The following is a 23,145-nucleotide window of genomic DNA, read 5'->3' on the forward strand; positions in this document are numbered from 1 at the left end:
TTTCTGGATGAGTTCACTGTGAGGAGCGAGTGGGCTCGAGTGCCACTTCTTGGCACAAAATTGTGAGAAGCGGGTAAGCTCCAGCGCTGCTTCTTGGCGGTTTGCGCACCGCACGCTTTTCCCTAACTGAGCCACAACCACAGAACAACTGTGCAGACTCACTGCTACACAGGATCGGGTGTTTGAGGTGCACCAATGAGGCATGCCCGCGTGGCAGGTGCTGATTGGGACATGCAGGGGTATAAAAAGGATGGCCGTTAAGGGGCTGAGACAGAAGGGCATCCAGAGAGAGGAGAGGACAGAAGAGCTTCTAGAAAGAGAGGACAGAAGGGCTTCCAGAGAGAGAGGACAGAAGGGCTTCCAGAGAGAGAGAGGAGAGAGGGTTTTTGAGAAAGAGAGAATGGTTAAGGATCCTGAATAAACTGCATTGAGAAGAACTCTGAGTTGCGTCGTTCCTGTCTGCTGGTCGGATAGAGAAGCGACAGTTCACCTGGCCTTTCCCCTGACATTGGAAAGATGTTGAATGAAATCTTCCAATGGAAGCAGACCCTCATTGTCTGTTTTCTAAACTCAAGATTGATTGTATCCAGCCTTTGCTTCCACAAGGGCCGTGTCTTCAAGGGTTGAGAATAGATTGTGTGCAGCATCTTTGTGTCCTACTGACCTGAAATTCATCAGATTCATTCCTGCCACAGAGCCCGAATCATGTATACCCATTTATGTCATACTTAGCAGGATCTTCTTTAAGCACTTTTTTGAGGATTCATTGTCTTTAAGTTATTCACCCATGAAGTAGGTAATATTTTTCCTCTTTTTGGGTAGTGTATATGCTACACGTATATAATTAAATATTATTACATTTCTAAGCTATTTTCCCCTCAACTCCTCCTATATCTTCCCACCATAAACCTCTTACTACTTCATGACATTTTTTAAGTCAAGTCAATGCTGCCCATATGTGCATGTGTGTGGAGGCAAGGACTGCAGGTTAGAAAATGTGGACTACCAGTGACCACATTTTCAAAAAATTCATTCTTTTTCCTCTTCAGGAAATATCGACACCCAACAACCCCTCACTAAGAAAGAAGGCCTGGAAATAATCTAAAACATCAGTACTAAGTTATGATTGGCTTGGTCTCAGGTGGGGCTTACACAGACAACAGCCATCATAAGTGCATGATGGAATAGGCATGTCCTGTCCACAAGACATTATTTCACAGAATTTTTCCCCATGCTTCACCTCTTAAGTTCTCTCCACCTAGTCTTGATCCATGTTCTCTGAGCCCTGGAGGAAGTTAAATGGAACTGGAAAACATTATGTCAAACAATATAACAAAGGCTTGATAGGACAAAAACTGACTTTTTTCTGTCATATGCAGATCCTTCATTGTATGTCAAGGGTGCTAGCTTCTGTTTTGTAGCTTTTGGAACTGAACCTTAGGAAGGGAGCACATCTTAAGTGTGAGACAAGAAGGACCAAGGACAAGGGAATATTTGTGATGTGAAAGCAAAAGTGAGGTGTGGAGAGAGGAAAGGGAAGAGGAAGATGGAAACCAGAGAATTGGTTAAATAGTTCATCCTAATAAGTCATTCTAGAATTTAAACCCCCACTTATACTGATTATGTTAATTGAGCACAATGAAAACTAGCCTAACACAACAAAAAGACAAGTCACATGATCCCTGCTGTAAAGATGAAAAAAATGGTAGGAGGAGGACTTAAAAGGAGTAAAAGGAGAACTTCGGGATTCACAACAAATGACTTTGCTACAAATAGAAATACATCTCCATTGCAAACTATGAGTGGAAGACAGAGACCTGGAATGTCTCAGTTGCAAGTACCTATAATGTCTGAGGACAGCATTCTATCATGAATAAGTAAAATTCAGAATATTCCCAAGTGTTCTTGTCACAGAGAATGAGTTCTGCCACCATAATCCTGCAGGAGTGAACCTCTCCAAGAGCCACATTAAGGAGAAGGTATGTCCTGCCCAAGCAGTGAAAAAGACTGAGCTGATATCTAGAGGCACAATTATGGGTGGCACTATTTAATTACACATTTATACTAAGGAATTATTACAGAGTATGGAAACAAAGCATGTTCTGTGCACATGCACAAAAGGGAGCTAAATGAAGTATGGTGAAATCTTAAACTCCGCCCACAAAAAAAAAAAAGAGTGAGTATGAAAATACCATACATTGTCAAACTCTTTAACTGATATTGGTGTCTTTGAAGTCTTATATCTGCTATGAGCCTTGCCTTCAGCCCAGGTCCAACTCCAGAGCCTGCTATAACAGGAAGACATGCAAATAAGGCTTCTCTGTGCTCATAAGAACCAGGCCTGCCCTGACCCTGCAGCTCTGACAGAGGAGCCCAGCCCTGGCTTCCTAGATCGTTCCATTCAGTGATCAGCATGGACTTTGGGGCTCAGCTTTTTTCCCCTTGTCTTTATTTTAAAATGTCATTTTTAGAGATGACATTGTGTGTTGTGTGGACATGAGAGACAAAATTTGGGGTTTGTGACAGTTTTCTGACTGGTGTTCTCTGTGTTTGCAAGTGTTCAGTATGAGGTACAGCTGGTGGAGTTGTGGGGAGGCTTAGTGCATCCTGGAAAACTTCTGAAATTCTCTTGTGCAGTGTCTGCTTTCACCTTCAGTGACTATAGCATGGTTTAGTGAAGAACTGGAGTGAATCACATACATTAGTTATAACAGTAGAACTATCTAATACACTATTAAGGGCCAATTCACCATCCTCAGAAACAATACTAAGAACATCCTGTTCTTGGAAACAGGCAGTCTTAGGTCTGAGGACACACTTATTACTGTGCAAGAGACACAGGGAATGAATGTTATTTACCTTGAGCTCAGATACAAACCTTTCTGTATGGCACCAAACACCAGCAGGGGGGCAAGAAGAGCACACAGATCTTTGGGTTTCAGAGACTTACAGCCCTCTCAGAAAGAAGTGAAGGGAATGGAGAGCTGACCTCCTCCGTGTTTGGGCTCCCTCCCACAGGAATAATCTCTACAAATACAGTAATCCTTGGAGTGTCCAAATGTTTATTCAACTTTCTGTTTTTCAGTTTGATATGTGTTTTTGTATTGATTTGTTACACTGCTTTGCCTCCGTCTCTTGCTCTCTCTCTCTCTCTCTCTCTCCCTCTCTCACTCTGTGTGTGTGTGTGTGTGTGTGTTTATATACATGTTGGTATAAGATGTCTTTCTCTATCAATCTGCATGATAATTTTTAAATAATCCCACTACTGGACCTGATCTCATCAATAGGCTAAACTGTTTACACCAAGGATCACACTGTCTCCACATCCCAGAGATGGGCTTCCTAGCTGGCTACAAAATCTACCTCTTTTGTAGTTATGGAGAAGTAAATTCTGGTCTTTGTTCTTATGTGGTAAAAGCTTGAACCACAGAGCTGTCTCCACAACTCATAGATTTTTTAATGTGGAATAATCTCTGACTTTAACAAAATGCAGAGCATCTCTGTATGAAAAGCAGGATCAGATCCTGAAAATCCAAAGAACTCTTGAGAATGTGAAACCCTAGATTCAGGGTAGAGACTCAGTAAGATTCTCTGGTCAGAGCAGTATGTGGGATTCAAGTTAGAGCTAACAGGGAAATTGGCCAGGGCCAGTGACTCATGAACCAGATAACTTTCAATCTCCCCAAATCCTCACACAAATCATGTGCAACAGACCCAGCACTGACCCAGCTGTAGTGCTGGTAGTAAAATGTGTGTGAGGCAATAAAACTGAGACATGAGGCCAATGTAGCTTGTGATACTCAATGGGCTTCAGTTAGCTGCAAACTGCTCCTAACCCACTGAAGGGGTGACATCCCTTGTTTCTTTCTCTCTCTTTACTTGTTATGGTTTAGTTTGTATAGTTCCCCTATAATTTAATGAGTCAAAATAATTTTCTTTAACTTATTAATCCCTTTTCTTTCCTCCAGGCTTCTAAGGGTCTTATTTCCACTGCTATCCCAGAAACATGGAGTGAAAGACCTGTGACTCATTCTGAGTTGGGGTTCTTTATCTGAAGCTCTGAAGAAGTCAGGTATGGCACTGAGAGCCTAAATGTAGCATTCTTCTCAATAGTCCTTTGGCATCATATGGATGGTGTCACTATAAAACATTGGATGGGTATTCAACGCAGAGGATGATGGTTGTCCAATCAAGGCATGATGCCACCTAGGAAATGATTGAACTTAGTCAGATTGTGGTGAAGTTGTATTGCTGTGATGATGGCAGAGCCATGCCTGCAACACATTGGTGTCCTGTGAGTTCTTGAGAAATGGCACAAAAAGAGCTCTTAATTCATATGTTGTACCACTAGGCAGAGATGAGAAAATGTAGTCAGGAACCACAACTGCTTCTACAAAGTGCTTCTCTGCCTTACCCAGCTTGCCAGGTTCATCCACTTATGTGTGGAAACTGTTCCTGAGAGGAAGCTGTGGCTTTAACATCATGCCCACAACTTCCCAGCCATAACTACAATAGAGAAGACTGGGTATCTGGAGACTGTGGCCAAGACACACTGAGGATTTCTGTTGTTTTTTCTCAATTTCTGACAGCCCGTGGTAACAAGTTTTCAAATTACTGGCAATGAATGTCTTCGGAGGACAAAACACCAAAGTTCTTGTAATTTCTGTTCATTCATAAAGTAGATGTGCATCTTTGGAGAGAAATGAGGAGGGAAAAGATGGGAGAACAAAGGAGCCCATTAAAGAAGATAGATTGACTAAAGCAAGCAAAGAGAAACATGGAACATGACTAAATCCCTGTATTTCCGAAAGAGATCAAGTTATGGTGCTGGGTTGTTCTCAAGGTGAAGGCCCTCATCATAGAGCACATAAACCTGTCTTTCCTCTGTCATCCCTGAGCTAAGTTCCTGCCCAAAGACTCCCAGGAAGTGTGTTCATTACCAAAGTTTACATCACTGCTATTACCCAGTGCTCATCTCAGGCCCTTACGGGCCACTTTTTACAGCATCCTATTTGCAGAAAAGGGCAAGCATCAATGTGGAGTCATATCACAAATTCTATAACAAATTTATACTCAACCTAAGTGAACAGTCCAAGAGTTTGTGTGGGTGATTTTTAGATTTGTCAGTGATGAACTAAATTCAGAATTTTTAAATTGTTCCTCATGTCCTGTGCACATCTAAGAATGGCCAGTCAAGGACAGAAACATGTATTTAATAAGGAAGGAAGCTCTTACTGTGCTCAAAATCTGAGATTATGAGCTCCCAAATCATACCTGAGGAATCTACATGGTCTTAAAAACACCAGGCTCAATAGGTTGCCAGCTAACCATGAGGACTGTGTGCAACATCCAGGAAGAATTATGGTGCCCAGGACCATTGAGATGTAGCACTAAGCCTCAAAGCACGTTAGTCTCACATCCTTTTCTCTGGTTTCAATGTGTCCATAAAGAGCTCATGTTTGGAACAGTACAAACTTTCTAAGCTATTGTCATTTTTATGTGAGCCTTTGGAAGGTAGTTAGGTTTCAACAGATAATAACACTTAGAAGTAGCCTCAGCACTAGTGGTTTCAAAGGTTGAAGTGATTTAACATGAAATCATTTTTCTGGCTCACACTGATGTTCCTGGCCATGCTAAGAAAGAGGAAAAGGCCCTCCAGCATTTTCAGTGCTGTACATTTTCTCTCCCAGTGTTCAGAGCCATGGACAAAATAAATTTCCACTCCTTTAACATCACCCAGTCTCAGGCATTGTGTTGGAGCAAGGAAACATTGGGTAAGATAATTGATTTCTGCATTCCTCTCTGTGGAGTTGGGGATTAAATAACCTGCATCATCTTACTGCCTTAGGTCCACTTGTCAGTTCCATATGGACATCTCAGGTTATTCAAGGCAGACTGGGGACTCCCTGCTTTCAGAATAAGTGATCACCTCACAAAAGAGTAAAGAATCAGAAGTTCCCATGGAAGTTTGCCTGAGAGGGAATCTCACAAGAGTCCTGAGCACCTCAAAGTCCAGTGCTCCATATACCCTCCATTGATCTAGCTCCACAGGTTCCCTCACCTCAGGAACTATATTACCTCTGAAGTGCATTATTTACTGCCAACAACTCACCCAGCAAACACCTGGTGAGCACTAACATATTTATAGTCACTGAATGGAAATGAGTTATTCCCAGATGGTTCTACTTCCTGGGTGGAGATGGATAATGCTGAAATTAAAGAAAACACAGAACAGAATGTAAACAGGTCAAATAAAAAAGGGAAACAGGCATAAATGAGGAAAATGAGCTCTGGAGGGATGGTTCAGGAGTTAAGAACAATGGCTGCTCTTTCAGGGAACCCTGGTTTAATTCAAGGCACCCCACATGGTGGCTCACACACATCTGTAACTACAGTTCCAGAAGATTTAGAAACTTCTTCTGGCCTCTGAGGGTACAAGGCACACATACAGTGTACAGAACACATACATGCAGGCAAAACACTCAAACACATAAAAATGATTAAAAATAACAGTTTAAGTCACTCTAAAAAATACTGAGGGGATTGTTCAGAATGAGCTGGGGTAGGAATTTTTTATATCATATGACCAAACCTGTTCTTCCTTCATCCCAGATGTCTCACTGAAGATTCAGCAAAGGCTACACAGCCCATCTCATGAAGCCATTCATCTTAGATTCCCACGGAATCAGTTTTGCTGATGCCAGATGTCTTCCAGGTCTCTCCTGTGCTGCTTATTTACTCAGCCTGTGACAGCTGTCCCACTTACCCCATCTACACTGTCCCTATGTCATTACCAATACAGGTTGGAATTCATCTAGAGTCATCTTAATAGCAATTCATTGAGTGGAGTTACTTTAGTTTAAGTTTTCTTGAAGAGTTACTACATTTAAATAAATCAGAAATATTTGGGAGCATATTAGGGAATGCAAAGAGTATAGAATAACACATTTAAAAAAATAAAAACCTTATGAAGTTCATCTACTTCAGTGTAATGCCTCATTACAGGCTCTTAGAATAGAGCTAGGAGCATAAAGATGTGTAGTTCCATGAAATGCACAGGATTAAGGTTTATGATTCAGCAGGATCTAGGATCATCCCACATACAGGGCTCTAAGCACACGTATGGTGGAGCATTTAACCTATTATAGGCATGTATATGGAAGATTGTTTATTAAGTTTGGTTAGGTGAGAGAGCAGGCCATAACATTGGTTATAACCACACTTGGGTTTTTTACCAAGTCTCGAGAATTGGAACTTTGCATGAGGATGGAGGATTTTCCAAGTCACTGAAGAAAGTCTAATTCTCCAAATCACAGCTGCATTTCAATGACACTTCCAAGACCCAAGTCACCCTATTGCTGAGCTCTGTGATGGTGAAGTTGGGGATATGTGTTACTGTGAGATACATAGTTAGTGTCATCCCAGGAACAAAGCCCCCATCTCCTGAAGCAGTTCCCTGGAATATATGCAATCAGACCAAATCTGTGACCTATAACTCTCAGCTGCATCACCAAAGTCAGTACAATTTTGCTTATAAGAAAATTCCCAAGAATCTACCTGCCCATGATTAGGAACAGCCTTATGTTTGGCATAGATTCTTTTGTGACACAACTGAAAATGTGTGGAATCATATCATTGATATTTTTTTAACTGCTACTGTTAAAGAGGTAGGGCTACTGTTCAGCACCATGGACAGGGAAGAGTCCAGCCACCGTCATCTGCTGTGCACATCCCAAAGAAATAAATACATCATACATAGATTAAAAGGCAGAAGGGATACTCCTTGAAGTCTCACATGACAAGTGAGAGATGGGCTGGCACACACAGGCTCTCATAACTACTGAAAATTGTTTTTTCTAAGCTGTGCATGGCTCCAATCTTCTGGCCTCCCTCAGCTTGAATTCAATTCTACAAAATGGATATTAGGAGATCCAACATGACCCCAGTGAGCCCCAAACATCTGAACAGGAACCCAATGATTTGATTCAGTACAAATAGTATTGGCTATTCCATTAGTCTATTGTCACAACATTATGAAAATGTGATGCCTGAAAATGAGAACATGTGTAAACACAGGTCTGTATGGTGTGACTGTGTTTCAGACACAGAAATGCAGTGATAACCTTAGTTAATAGGCAACATTGAATGTCATAGACTTCTGTTGAAAGATAGAAAAATCATAAGTTGATCCCCTGAGCCCTACTCTTAAAAGCAAAGACATAAAAACCTGTAAGTCAAACACTGTGTCGCCTCAGTCCCAGGAAATTAGCTGAGCATTTGAACAAATGGCTCAAGTCTGAGATACTCAGGTGGGAGGAAAAATAAGTAGATCCGTTGTGCCTGGTTTAGACTTTGAAACCCCAACACCCACCACCAGTGACTCACTTCTGCCCACAAGACCACACCAATTCCAACAAGGTCATACCTCCTAACCCATGATATTTGTTGCCATTCCAAAAGGGGGTGGGGGATAAAGGAGCATCTTGTGAGGAAATACTGGATCAAACCAAAACTGAAAACCCTCAGGGCAAATTCCAAACTGCATTTCAATGTCTAGTGTCAAAGCACACTTCAGATTTCCAACTCCCCTCAGCTTTGTTGATGCAACACACTTCTCTCTCTTGGACTAGATCTATACCAGTCTGTAGCTTTCCATGGAGGGTATTTCACAACTTTGGCATCTCCAAAATCTTGGGGTCTCCAACACAATGTTGCCTTCACCTTCATTGCTTCATGTAATGGCCTATCTGGAGATCTGTGTCAGGGGACAACCCTGACACATGCCTGGCCTCAGCAGCTTTGTTTATTCATGAAGGGAAATTCTACAACCCCTTTCTTGTTATATAGCTCTAAAGCCAGAACCACATGGCTGAAACTGCCAAGTTCTGCTGCTTTGCTAAGGCTGGAACATGACCCCCTTGTCTGAATGCCTTATCACCAGCTTTCTGCTGCCTTTCTTGACCTCTTGAGCTTTTCTTTAACTCCTTTTCACAGATTGTAAGCATATCCAAGGGGGGAGGGGCCCTGAGGCCACCACTCCCTTTATACCATTTAGCATCAGGTTATTTCTTAAATTTGTCTCTCCTTGAGCACTGGACTGAACTTAGCTCGTTCAGACTTCCTGGTGCTCCTTTTTTCCCTAAAAGTATGCATTTTGTAATGTTTATTTTGCCTTGCTCAGCTTGCTCTTTTTCATTCTAAGTCTGCATAAGAGTTACTGCTAATAACACATCAATAGAGTCAACACTAGGCTGTCTTGAAATCTCCTCTGTTGGCACCATTAATCCAAAACTCTCCAATTTAGCCTCCTCAGGGGGGTTTTTTTACTTTGTTTGGTTTGATTTGGTTGGTTTGGTTTGGTTTAGTTAGGGGGTTTTGTTTTTTGTTTGTTTCTTTCTTTCTTTTTGTTTTGTTTTTTGTTTTGGGGGGATTTTTTGTTTTTGTTTTGAAAAGGGCAGAAAGGAGACACATTCTATTTCTTATGCTACACCCTCCCCCCCCCTCCAGTTCAAATTGCCTTCAGCACTGTCTTCCAGGCTCCTACTAGTATGGCCCATTAATCTGATTTTCTAATCCAAAATTCCAGAGCCTTCCATATTCCTCCAACAAACAGCGTGGTCAGGCTTGTCACAACAATATTCTGCACTCTGTTACCAACTTCTATTTTAGTCAGTATTTTATTGCTCTGAAAGGGTGCCATAACCAATGCAACTCATAAATCAAAGTGTTTAATTGGAGACTTATTTACTGTTTCAGATGTTTAATTCATCATCATCATGGGAGGGAGCATGTCTGCACACAGGCAGACATGATTCTGGAGTAGTTGAGAATTCTATATCTAGATACATGGGCAGTAGGGAGAAAAAGAGAGAGACACTGGGTCTGACTTGGACTTTTGAAACCTCAAACCTCACTTAGGTGACATACTACCTCCAACCAGTCACACCTCCGAATTCTTCCCTAGGACTACACATTGAAATATATTAGACTATGGAGGCTGTTCTTATTCAAATCCACAAATATACTTTGATTTTATTCACATAAGCGCACAAACTCACACGTCCGTGCACACACACACACACACACACACACACACACTTCACTTTTACTTCCCGATCTACTCAAATATGTGTTTTCTTTTCACTTTTGGTTTATTTTGTTTGGTTTTGGTTTTGTTTTGGCTTTGTCTTCATTTTCTTGTCCAGTCTAGTTTGTGTTGTCCTACTATTCTTGAGCGTAAAATCTGATAGTTGTCTAGAGAGGGAGAGTCGATTTTCTTTAAAGACTTGTCCCACAGTACATCTATTATTTTTTTAACTATTTCTCTTCACTCTGTCTTACCCTCCCTCCACAACTACAACACATACACACAGACACATGCACAGAGAGAGAGACAGAGAGACAGAGAGACAGAGACAGAGACAGAGACAGAGAAGCTGTGGTCCCAGAAATCATTTTTGGAGCAAAATGGTCTTCCATTACTTCTTCCATCCTACTAAGAGTTCCTATCACTACCTGAGAGGAAAGACAAAATCCTCTGCACTGGTTCCTATCCATTATCATAGGAATTGACAGAACTCCTTGCATCAAAAGAAATTTGTTTGAAACTGTGATATCCTATAAAAACCAAATTTGACAATATAATCAAATTATATAAATTAATTTGTTATACTCTACTATATAGAAAATATTCTCTTTTAATATCCCAGTATATTGCCACATCCTTTTCTTTTAGGCAAGTTATATATTAGTAGATATATATAAAAAAAAAATACCCCAGGGGTGTGAGCAATGAACCTACAATTTGGTGGGAACACCTGTGAGAGAAATACTATCAGACCTTCGCATACACAGACAAGATGGACATGAGAAGCCACAGAAATAGAGCAATAGTAGCATAAACTCAAATGCTTTACTTATGTGCTTAATCTAAGGTAGCAGATGGTTTAGTGATGTCAAGACAAGGCTTTGACAAAAGTTTTCTTTTATAAAGAAACAGGTATAAAGCAATCACTGCCTCATAGTCACTTTGGCCTCAGTCACTCTTATTAAACTCACCAGTTTGGTAACCTAGCAATGAGATCACTAACATGTGATTCATACATATTTACACATATACAAGAGCTTTAAACTCACAAGTTTGGTGTTATAGCAATGGTATCACTAACATATGATTCATATATGTATACATATACAAGAGCATTCCATGCATAGGTTCTGGAACAATTTTGAAGTATCAAGAGACACAGTAATATCATATATTAGTAGGGTATTATTACATAGAGATTATAAGATGGATATAAATATCAACTCTGATTAAATCAACAAAATGAGCATTTCAGTCGAGCCCATTACTTTTTTGTGACAAGAATTTTGAAAATCTCCTGTTTTACAACTTGAAATGTGATCGTCTACCTTTTGACTATTTTTACTGTGAAATACACAGATCACAGATCAAAAAATGTCCCTCTAGTGAAGACACAACTTCACTATCTTCTGTCGCCATGGGTTTTTTTGGGGGGGAGGGGGAGGGTTTGCCATGTTACAGCTATGGGGACCACATTCCAAACTGTCAGTTTTCTGATATTCTGAATGTAAAAGACCATTCAGCTCCTTGCAGAGATTCTGGGATTATTTTCTTTAGCATATTGTCCTCTAATTCCATCCATGAAGTTATGAGATTTTTATGAGGTTTTTGTTCTTTCTAAGGCTGTATAGTTCACATTGCTTGTATACGCTGAATTGTATCTAATCATCCAATGATTGACATTAATGCTCAAAACTAAGACTAATATAAACTATAATGGAAATGCAAAAATCTCCCTCGAATAAATATTATGGTTCAGTAGAGTGTATACCAGGGAGCAGGATCGCATAGTTCTCTTGACTTAGATGATTGACGATTCTGTGATCTATGTTCTAGTGTTCTAGCACCAACTTATCTTTCCTCCATACTATGACAGAAGTTCTTCCATCTCTTATTAATGTAAATGACAGCAGTATGTTGGGTATGAGCTGACATCTGATCTTCTTTTATTCCCATTTATATAGTAATGGCTGATGTGGATACATGCGTTATTGATTTGTTGATTGACATCTCCTAACAAATAACTGTTGTACTCTTTCATGTGCTTTTGGATCAGCTGATTAGCATTCTTGGTATTCAGTTATTTAAGTGACTCACATAAGTTAAAATCTGACCCTTATCGGATTAAAAACAAATGTTCAGACCTAATAAATATTCTTTTTTATTGGATATTTTATTTATTTACAATACATATGTCATCCCCTTTCCCTATTTCCCCTCCCTAGAAAACCCTATACCATCTCCCCTCTTCCTTTATGCTTTTATATCATTTTGATTACATGCATGTGTTAAGGTCAGTTCTAGGTTGAGGGTCTAGAATACAATAGATGCAAATAGTCAAGGAACAAGCAAGACAACAAACACAAATAGTCAAAGAAAAAGCAAGGCATTAAACCCAATTATGTGAACACTCCTGTGATCTCTGTTTCTAAGGGCTTATCAGAATGACCAAATATGTGAGCCAACTTCCTTGTTCTAGCACAAGGTAATTTTCATGTCTGAAGCCTACTTCCCTGTTCTAGCCTAAAATTTAGAATCTTGTCTGAAATTACTTCTTTGTTCTAGCCTAATGTCAGATTCCTGCCTGAAGCCTACTTCCTTGTTCTTGGCCAATGTCATATTCCTGCCAAACAGCCCATTTTCTTGTCCTTAACCAATGTCAGATTCTTGCCAAGCCAACCAAAAGGCTCTCTGCCTTTCCCCCTTTTTTATTTAATTACCAAGACTGAGCCTGTCTTAGGTCATCCTGACAAGAATACCTTCCTTACCCATCATGGAATATGCATTATGAAAAGCAATGCACTTATGTCTTAAGTTGGTAAGGCTCTGTACAGAATCTTACCCGTTCTTAGCTTGCCAGCCTATTAATTTAATAACTCTGTCCAGGGTTCCATTTCCTGATAAATATTCTAACTTATAAGAAATTTTGCAAGAACTTAGAAACTCATAGATTTTCATAATAATTGTTAAACATAATTAAGAGGATAAAAGAGTTGGTTCAAGGTGGGAGACCTGGCCCCAGGGCCATCAGAGCCAGGGAGCTGTCTCTGTCCCTCACCAACTATACCACTTGGGAAAGTGGGCTCTATACCTTGCCTATGCAGCACAGTAGAACTCACCCTGGTAGCAGAGGCATAGCGGAGCTGGCCCCAACGCCATGAGTATGGAAGAACTGGCCCCACAACTTGTCTGCCATGCAGTGGCATGGGTGCAGGAGAAATGCTCTACATCGCCCCCTCACTACCTGTGGGAGAAAAAAGAGCTGTCCCTGCCCCTCACCAGCTTTAGCACCTGGAAAAGAGGGACCCATCCCTTGCCAGGGCAACACAACAAAGCTGACTGTGCTGACATAAATGCAGGTGAACCAGCCCCCAGGACATGAGAGCAGGAGAGCTAGCTCTGCCCTCTGTGGACTGCAGAATTGGAGCAGTACTGGAGAGCTTGCCCTGGTGTTGTGAGTGTGGGAGAGCTGGAGGGCTGACTACCTCAGCTACCACCCAGGTCCAGATTTGGGTCCTTTGAGTTGGCCCACCCCAACATCTACCCCATCTATGAAATATTGGAGCACATGAAGGGGCAGGTCCTACAGACCCAGAGCTGTAGTATTTCTATGACATAGGGCAAGAACAGCATATCTTTGAGCAGTCTCTGTGAGGATCCAGTATTGATAGGGTAGCAGAAGCCAGAGGCATTGAACCAGACTCATTGCAACAAACAACAGGGTATACTGTGGGACACACTATATCATACTACAGCTTCCACAATGAGATTTTTTTTCTTTTAAATATGATGTTGCAATGGTAGAGGGCAGGTACAAAGGAATGAGAAGATGAGTGGGATTGGAATGCATGATGTGAAATTTATGAAGAATCAGTAAAAAGTTAAATTTAAAAAAGAGTTAATTCAGCAGCTGTAAGTACTTGTTCCTATTACAGAATACTCAGAATCAGTTCCCAGTACCCACGTGGTGACTCACAACTGTCACTCTAGATCCAGAGATTTCAACTCCATTTTTGCCCTATGTGGAAACTGTACATGCAGGCACAGCACATATAGACATAAAATAAAAATAAATAAGTCCAATAGTTGGATACAATATTCATAGGCTGGTGAGATAACTCAGCCACCAAACCTTATGAGTTCAATCCCTGGTATGCTCATAGTCAAGAATTCACTGCTATATCACCTGAGTAAGACTGGGGACCAACCTGTATGGCTGCAGATGAAACAGGATGAGGACAGAGAACTTACAGATTAAATCCCACTACCAAATTGTCTCAAATTTAAAAACCACCATAAATGTTCTTAAAACCTCCAGCATATACACTGAGGACCCAGTTGTCTGAGGAGTCTAGCCCAAGACCTTGCTATATAGTGGGAAGATATACAAATAGAGCCTCCTTCTGTTGATAAAAAGTAACCCATCCCTGACCCTGCAGCTCTGGCAGAGGAACCCAGCCCTGGATTCCCAGATCCTCCTCTTGAGTGATTAGCTGAACACAGTACATTCACCATAGAGATGAAAGTGACCTTGGTTTTCCTTGTTGCTCTTTTAAAAGGTAATTTACAAAGAGCAAGAGATACTGGGTGTGTAAGAGTGGACTTGACTAAAGGATCAGTAGATATGTGTGACAGTTTCCTGACTCAGATTCTCTGTATGTTGCAGGTGTCTAGTGTGAGATGCAGTTGATGGAGTCTGGAGGAGGTTTGGTACAGCCTAGGGGAATCACTAAAGCTTTCTTGTATGGCATCTGGATTCACCTTCAGTGATTACTACTTGCACTGGGTCCGGCAGGCTGCAGGGAAAATGCTACAATAAATCTCATGAATCAGTAGTAGCAGTGGTGATCAAAAGCTGTACACAGACTCTGTGAAGAGCCGTTTTGCCATTTCCAGAGACAATGCAAAGAGCACTCTGTACCTTCAGATGAACAGTCTGGAAACTGAGGACAGGGCCACCTATTACTGTGCAAGACAAATGGTGAGTGAGAGATAACTCCAAGCTCAGACATAAACTTACCTGCAAAGCTGTTGAAGACCAGCAGGGGACACAAAGGACTCATGAATTTAGATTCATGAATTTAGAATCAACACAGAGCAAGGTCTTGAATACATCTCCATGACACAGAACACTTTCCAGAACATCTGCATACCTATGAAGTATGTATACAATCATCATCCGCAGTGACACATGTAAAAAAACAAAAAGCATTTAACTAAGGCTCTTACCTAAGCAAACAGGACAGGAGTGACCCTGCCTTTTCGAGTCCTGAGGACATGTGGAGACTCTGGGGAATATGCAGCCCTTAGACAGAGAAAAGAGTCTCAGTATGTTTCAGAGGAGTGTTTTGGATTAAGGGTAGAACAAACAATGCATTAGAAAAATGTCAGGGTATTACAAACCCTGATGACATCAAATGAAGCATAAACACTAGACCTAAAGCTGACCCAGCTATCAAACTATTAATAAAATATGTGGGATGTCACGTATAGCAGCTGAGCTCTGAGACCACAATGCATGTAGCTATGCATGGCTGGTGAACCTGTTTGCTATAGGCAGCATATAACCAACCCACTGACTGGTACTTTATGAAAGTATCAGGAATAAATAATTCCATATTTGGCCATACATGGGACATCTCCACCATCCTCAGAGAAGAAAGAATGGATGGAAAGGAGGCTGTAGAGATGTGTTGCAACATTTCACCATTGAAAAGACTCTTGAGGCTCCACTCGTCCTTGAAGGACTAGTGGCAGTTAACTGTGGCTGCAGGAAGGTATCACTTTCTTCAGTTATGTAGCCACTTGTAAGTTCCCATGCTTTAGGAAGTAACCTCCCACCAACCCTTATGCAAGTAACCATAATTAAGTTTGGTGGGTCATATAAAAGAAAGAGATGGACTCAGCAGGAAACTTCTTGGAATAAAGTGTTTTGGTGGTAGAGAGGAGGTAAACTTGACTAAATTCAGTGTGTGCATACACTAAACTATCAAAAATATTTCAACAAAACTATGTCCTCGTCTCTCACTCCCTTCTGAGAAAGCTTCAGATCACTGGTCTATAGTTCTCAGAAGCTACTCAAGACCTGTCAGATGCCCAGTATGTAAAGCAATTTTATTTTCTTCCCTCCTTTTCTGACTTTATTTGTAGTTTTCATTCCTGTAATATACATTGAATTTCACTGGTCTAGGTAATTTTCCTCTCACAGTGCCCATGCCTGTCTTTCTCCCAAGCTTGCTTCACAAAGCTCTTTGATGCCTGGTTCCCCTGTAGATGTGACATATCAGTGAAATCCCAAACCCAGGGTCATGATTGGAACTTTCTCCTGGTTACTTAATGTCTGCAATAGTATGTGTTTCTCATTTTTAGTAACTTTATTAAGTTACTTGTTGGTAGAATGTTCTGAAAGGCAAAAATAAAAATGATTAAATATCTGTCTTCTGTAAGGAAAATATGCATCCCTGGAGGTTAGAAGGCCATTGGGTTATGGAAGGCTGGTGATGCAGGCAGGTCAGAGAGTTGAATGTCTCTAAGCTCTTTTGTTTCTTCATCAGTGATGCACATCGAGGTGAGGTAGGAATCCTGACCCCAGCCTCCCAGTCCTGCTCTGCTCCAGTCTCACTGCTCAGCTTAACTCACTGAATACAAAGCTCCATGATGTTCATTCAGCACACAGTTATCACAGTCTTGAGACTCTCATCACAGAAGCCATAAAAATGAATCTGACTGAAGTACACAGTGACAACAAGCTGTGCATCAGTGGAATCCCCTCATCTGTGGAAAGAGCCCAGCATGGACAAATTGGCCTTACATTCAATGATGGGAGTAGGAAGTGGCCTCAACTACTTTGCTGGGATGGGGACCCAAGGCAAGATGATCAGGGTATCTCCATCTGTGAGAATGCTTTTGTCATTTGTTGCTCTCAGACAAAAAAATAGCCATTACTTCTTTGGATTAATTAGGCCTTGTAAAAACAATGGAAAGACTCCAATGGCCAATGTTTGAAATTTCTACTGCAGGTTTGTCTCACTATAATATATGAATGAGCCCTCCCGGATCTGAAGCCTGGACCAGACCTCTGCCAGGTCTGCTGTTGCATGGACCCCGGATTCCACCTGAGATATTCTGGAGGCTCCACGGATCCCAGAGCCAACTTTAGGTAGGAAGACCCACATACTGTCCTAAGCCCATAGCTGGGTGCTGTGAGTGCTCAGATTCCAGAAGATACCCCGCTCCCCACCCCTGCAGAGTAGCACTCCCCTTCAGCCCCTCTCCCGGATCGAGGCCTGGACCCAGACCTCTGCCGGGTCTACTGTTGTGTGGACCCTGGATTCCACCAGAGACATTCTGTAAGGTCCACTCAACCCAGAATCACAGAGGAACAACTGAACTCAGAGAGTCAGACAACATATCCTGAGATATCCTAGAGGACATACTGCACACAGAACAGCAGACACCTAGCTGTAGCAACCTTGGAGGCACCAAATCCTGAGGCATCCTAGAGGTACCACTGTAATCAGTGCAGCTGGAAAGATCACAGAGATATCTGGACCACTAGGAGATCAGACACAAGTGAGATAACTCGAAAGACAGGCTTCAGTCAGAGACAGCAAGTACAGGCAGGACTAGAGTTAACCAGATGGCAAAAGGCAAGCGCAGGAACGTAAGCAACAGAAAACAAAGTTACATGACATCATCAGAACCCAGTTGCCCCATCATAGCAAGCCCTGAACACCCATTCACACCAGAAAAGTGGGATTCAGAATTAAAATCACTTCTCATGACAATGATAGAGGACTTTAAGAAAGACATAAATAACACTCTCAAAGAACTTAAGGAGAACAATGGTAGACAGATAGAAACCCGTTAAAGAGGAAACACAAAAATCCCTTAAGGAATTGCAAGAAAATGCAACAAACGGGAAAAGGAATTAAACAAAACCATGCAGGATCTAAAAATGGAAGTAGAAACAATAAAGAAATCACAAAGGGAGACTACCCTGGAGATAGAAAACCTAAAAAAAAAAAGATTTATTAATTATAAGCCCACCACCAACATAATTGATAGTTTTCACTGCTAAAAAAGGTCTTCAGACTACAGATTTTATATGTGAGAAACAGCAAAAAAACCGTCTTCCTTTGGTTGGAAATACTGGAAACATTACAAATTTGTTATTAGAAACAGTAAGATACAACAAAATTACTACAAAACTATGAACATATGAGTCAAATTGTCCACAAAAGGGTCTCAAGAAGGAACTGTGGTCTCTTAGGTGGGACACACAGGTTTTTTAAAATATAATTTAATTCTTTTACTTATTCACTTTACACCAGCTCATTGTCCCCCTCCTTGTCACCCCCTCCCATAATCCTCCCATAATAGTGCAAAGAGCACTCTGTACCTTCAGATGAACAGTCTGATTTATAGAACAGTCTGGAAACTGAGGACAGGGCCACCTATTACTGTGCAAGACAAATGGTGAGTGAGAGATAACTCCAAGCTCAGACATAAACTTACCTGCAAAGCTGTGAAGACCAGCAGGGGACACAAAGGACTCATGAATTTAGATTCATGAATTTAGAATCAACACAGAGCAAGGTCTTGAATACATCTCCATGACACAGAACACTTTCCAGAACATCTGCATACCTATGAAGTATGTATACAATCATCATCCGCAGTGACACATGTAAAAAACAAAAAGCATTTAACTAAGGCTCTTACCTAAGCAAACAAAAATAATAAATCAACAATACCATGATCCACCCAAAAATTCATGGAGGGTTTTCAGGTCTGAATTCCAGTCACATGAGAAAAGTAATTGACGTTACCCTGTGTGTTAAGTCTGTCAAGAAGGTAAATAGTCTAAAATCAGGTCCCCTAAATGTAGTAGGGTATCCCACAGAGGGTATAGCTAAAATACATGCAGATTAATGCCTTGTGATCTGGGTAGACCAATGTCAATGTTTTCTGGTTAGGGTTGGCTGGCCCACACAGATTTCAATGGTGAAAAATAATAATAAGGAATTTATGTTCTACACAGGTGCTGGAGATCTGAAAACATGGGTTAAATTTAAAGATAAATTCAAATAAATGTGTCAGGAAGGGAGGGATATATGGACAGCAGTTGGAATACACATGAAATGAATCTGTGACAACCATATTTCAAATGAACTTCTAAAATTAGGTGTCACTTCACATAATAAAACTATGATCAGAGCCAAGGAAAAGCTCACCCTGAATTTCTCATAGAAGAAATCAGTTACTAGAGAATGGTCTGCATTAACATGGAAGGCTGGGTTATAACATAGATAGTAACTGGCTACCCAGTTTTATGGGGGCACTAGGACTATTAGACCCCCAAAATATGCTTGTTTCTTCTCTCATTTCTCTAAGAATAACTACTACTTCGATATGTTCTCCTAAGGTAATAGTATCTCCCATCTTACTGAGGAAATATTCACTGGTGGTGATGTTTAATTTTCATTCTTTCTTGGAGGAGACCTAACATACGTACAACATAACTTGACCATATCCATCCTCTGACCCCCAGGTCTCACCACGCTAGCCTCTGCCATAACTCCTTCCCAAATTTCACATCTTCTCTTCATAGCCCACTTAACCCACACGAGTAGTTCATCTTCTGGAGCACTGACAACCTACCAGGCACCGTATTTCTTTCAGGAAAATCGGCTCTCCCTCAACCAGAGCTTCATAAGAGCCTTCCCATCAATGCTGAAATATTGATCAGTTTGGTCTTTTGCAGGTCTTCTGCAAGCAACTACAGACAACATGAGCTCATGAATGCAACAGTCCTATACTGTTTAGAAGGCACTGTTCTGCTTTACACCTCTCTAACCTCAGACTCCTATAATTTTGATGTGCTTTCTTCTGTATTGTTACCTGAGACCTGAGAAATGAGGTATAATACAGATGCCACATTTTGGTCTGAGCTTTTAATAATTATTTATTCACTACAGTCTCATCAGATACTAGTTTCTGTATTAACTGCTGTTCACTGCCAAAGGAAGCTTATCTGTTAAGAGTTGGGAGATGCACTAATCTGGGCCTGTTTAGAAAGTGGTGTGATACTATGTCTGACTATAAATGTGGTCCCTCCTGCCACACATTCCTGGCCTAATTTACAATATCAAGCATAAGTTCTGTCCTATAGAACAGACCCCAAATCCAATCAGAAATGGTCACTTATCCTCAAAACATTCATGCCACTATAGCATAAATGGCTATATCTTGCCAGGTCACTTTTTCTTGTGATTCACAGGAATATCAGCCCGCCAAAAATATTGATGACTTTCTTTATTCTACACAATACATAGTATGTTGCAGTTTTAAGTCCCATTTATATATAGGGAACTCTGTACTACAGTAGTGGAACATAAAGAGCTTTCATCCTTTACTTCCGTCTGAACTTCACCCCATCATCTTGGCTCTGTTGCTCCTGGCTAAATTCATCACATCTCAGATGTTTGAGTTTAGCAGTTATGAACAACATTAAATGTTGTAGACTTGAATTCTCTGTGTGTGGTTTCAGTAATTAAGTTTCCAAAATGAGGACATGTGATGAGTTAACTCTAGAACCCACCTATGGAGAAACAGAGAGGAAGTTGAGATCCTGTGAAACAATGGACATTGTACTCTGGGGAATGGAAAATTGAACACTAATTGCAACAGTTCTCACCCAATATCTTAGGATAATAATTTAGGGTGAAGCGTGGGACCAACATCATTTTATTGAGTCTCAGCTGCTGAGAGTAGGATCTCAGGATGCCTCAGACTGCAGAGAAGTTGTGGACTGCTGTAGTAGAACCTGATTAAATTGACCTCTCAACTCAACCCCTGTGGAGGCCTTGGCTGCAGCAGCAACCAATGCTCTGCCCTAATGCTCTGTGTTCTCAAATATCTATCTCTGTCTCTCTGTCTCTGTCTCTCTCACTCTCTCTTACACACACACACACACACACACACACACAGCCTTTGTATTTTAATATGCTTTGGACAACTCAATGTTTGGGCCACTCCCTAATCTCATAGTTAACATACACCTCCAACATTCTGAGTTATTACTTACTAAATTTATATTTCATCTTTGCTTCCCCAGACCCAGACCTGTAGCCCCCCTCAGTTGCATTAGATGGCACCTACATGATGACTATCTCTCTGTCTTCTGCACCTCTCGGGCCTGATGTCCTTCTTCCTTCCCCAGCATGGTGGCTATATCTTCTTCCTCCTTCCTCTGTCCTTGCCTGGAAATCCTAAAAGTCCCACATCTGTCTCCCTGCTCAGCCATTGTCTGTTGGCATATTTACTTACCAATCAGAACCAACTGTTAGCAGGGTCCCTCAGTCTTATATGTTAGACACTGCAATTAATATGAAAATACAAGCAGCTACAGACCTCCTTAACAACAAAGTGACATATTTACAAGTTCACAGATGTCATAAGAGCCCGAGCATATGAGGAGTGGCTGAGCTAAGGCCAGGGAGGAGAAGAGGCTTAGAGGAAGATGGATTTGTGCTCTGGAGTGTGACAAGATCCCTCAACCATCTCTCAGCATCCCTCTGAAAATACTTTTCCTCTTGTCTCTATTTAATATCACTGAAATTTAAGAGAACCCATACCTCATGGGACACAGGATGAGTGGAGACAGCCTGACCACAGTCCCTCCATGAATATGTGAAGAAGACAGAAGACATGCAATTCAGTCTTCAGTCTATGTTCACACTCTCTTTCTAGTGGAAGCTTGTAGATCTTTGCGCACACAAGGCTTAAGTCTATGGAGAAGGAAAATCTTTGGTCCAGAAGATGAAACTCTTGGAATTTCTCCTGTGCTTTGTAATGGTTCTCCAAGTTGAGTATCACACATAGACTCATAGGGAAATTTTGACTGAAAGGCTGAAAAGAACAAATTTGTTTTCTCCCCAAGTGTCCTGACCCAGGTATAGCTTCTGGAGTCTGACCCAGCCATGGTGAAGCCCTCAGAGACCCTGACCAAAATGTGCACTGTCTATGGATTCTCCATCACATCTAGTTAAAACTGCTGATAACTGTATTTGTCAGCCCCTAGAAAAGGCTCTAGAGTGAATGGCACACTTATATTGGGAAGGTAGCATTAACTACAACCTGTCATTCAAGAAGAGAGCCAGCATCTTCACAGATACATCAAAGAGCCAGTTCTCTGCAGCTAAGCTCTGTGAGTATGGGGCACATCACTATGTACTGCTGTGCCAGAAATACAGTAATGGGACTTCAGTGTGAGCCCAGACACAGACCTCCTGAAAAGATACTCAGTACTAGCAAGAGGAACTCAGAATGATCAGGGTACATTGTCAGCTCTAGGAACAGGAAGAAAGGTAGGCTGTGACAATATTTAGAAACTAATGTGTTTTTCCTAGCCTCATTACACTGACCCTAATCAGTTAATGTACATATATTTTATATCTCATAACCTTTAAACAGCTTCCTCCTTAAGCTCAGACTTGGTTAGCATTTTCTATCTCATAAAAGACCCCATAATTACACATGTTGGTGGACCCATTGTTTGTAATGTAACATAATCATTATTTACCAGGAGATAAAAATCCTGATGCAAACATTGTTATGTATGACTCATAAAAACACTGGATTTTTCCCTCTCAGTGGGCCATTTTTAGTCTTGTTCTTCAATGTCCTTCTCATGGGCAAATATCTGTAATGTAATTATTGATATTAGTGTCCAAATGTTGCCAGAATTATTCCCAGAAGACCTTGGAGAGAGTTTTGACATCATATTCATGGAAGAGATTGTCCAACTGGCATCTAGGTTTAGATACTCTCACATTGACAAACATCTAACAGCCACAGGACTCTACTTACAAGTAACTATCTGACCAGAGATATAAGTAATACTCAGACTCAGAAACAGTGAGGTAAAGAGTTAATATGGTCATAATTCATAGAAATTATGACTTAATAAATTTTTATATATTTGAATCACTATTAATTATGTAGTTTGAAAATTCCCTTTCATACAAACACACACACAGACACTGACACACACA

General features: G+C 41.0%; 1 long non-coding RNA gene and 1 gene segment (V, D, J or C); one reads left to right on the forward strand and one right to left on the reverse strand.

The window, feature by feature from the left end:
• The window catches only part of LOC143436697 (Ig gamma-2C chain C region-like), an 891,501-nt gene that overhangs the window by 557,579 nt on the left and 310,777 nt on the right, over positions 1-23,145 (forward strand).
• LOC143436702 (uncharacterized) lies at positions 3,044-15,240 on the reverse strand. Its single transcript, XR_013106546.1, has 3 exons — positions 15,108-15,240; positions 6,113-6,209; positions 3,044-4,690 (listed from the first exon to the last, which is right to left on the reverse strand). It is a non-coding gene; the product is annotated as an uncharacterized LOC143436702 (long non-coding RNA).

This window comes from Arvicanthis niloticus, chromosome 23, assembly GCF_011762505.2.
Source record: "Arvicanthis niloticus isolate mArvNil1 chromosome 23, mArvNil1.pat.X, whole genome shotgun sequence".
Lineage (NCBI taxonomy): Eukaryota > Metazoa > Chordata > Mammalia > Rodentia > Muridae > Arvicanthis > Arvicanthis niloticus.